This window comes from Populus euphratica, unplaced genomic scaffold, assembly GCF_000495115.2.
Source record: "Populus euphratica unplaced genomic scaffold, PopEup_1.0 scaffold25.1, whole genome shotgun sequence".
Lineage (NCBI taxonomy): Eukaryota > Viridiplantae > Streptophyta > Magnoliopsida > Malpighiales > Salicaceae > Populus > Populus euphratica.
In genome coordinates, this window is record NW_011499851.1 from 1,559,096 (window position 1) to 1,559,634 (window position 539).

The window sequence follows — 539 nt, forward strand, 5'->3', positions numbered from 1 at the left end:
CAACACCATCACAAATCAATTATCATCTGTTGAGATTGAGTTTGATGATGAGATCCATGCACTTATTTTGCTAGCTTTACTTCCTAGCAGTTGGGAAGGTATGAGAACAGCTGTAAGCAACTCAGCTGGAAAATCTAAATTAAAGTATGATGATATCCGAGACCTGATTTTAGCTGAAGAAGTACGAAGAAAAGACTCGGGTGAAAGCTCAAGTTCAGGTTCAGCTCTTAACATCAACACTCGAAGGAGGAGACAGGATAGAGGTTTATCTAGAGGTAGATCAAAATCTAGGTACAGAAGTAAAAGCAAGTTTGGACCTAGAAAGCAGGTTGAATGTTGGAATTGTGGCAAACCTGGTCATTTCATGAGGAGTTGCACAAAACCGTGAAGTTGATTCTGCAAATGCTACTACAGATGAGGTACAAGATGCTTTGATTCTTGTTGTACATAGTCCTATTGATAATTGGGTTCTTGATTCTGGTGCTTCATTTCATTATACACCACATCATGAAATGATGCAAAACTATATTGCTGGAGAT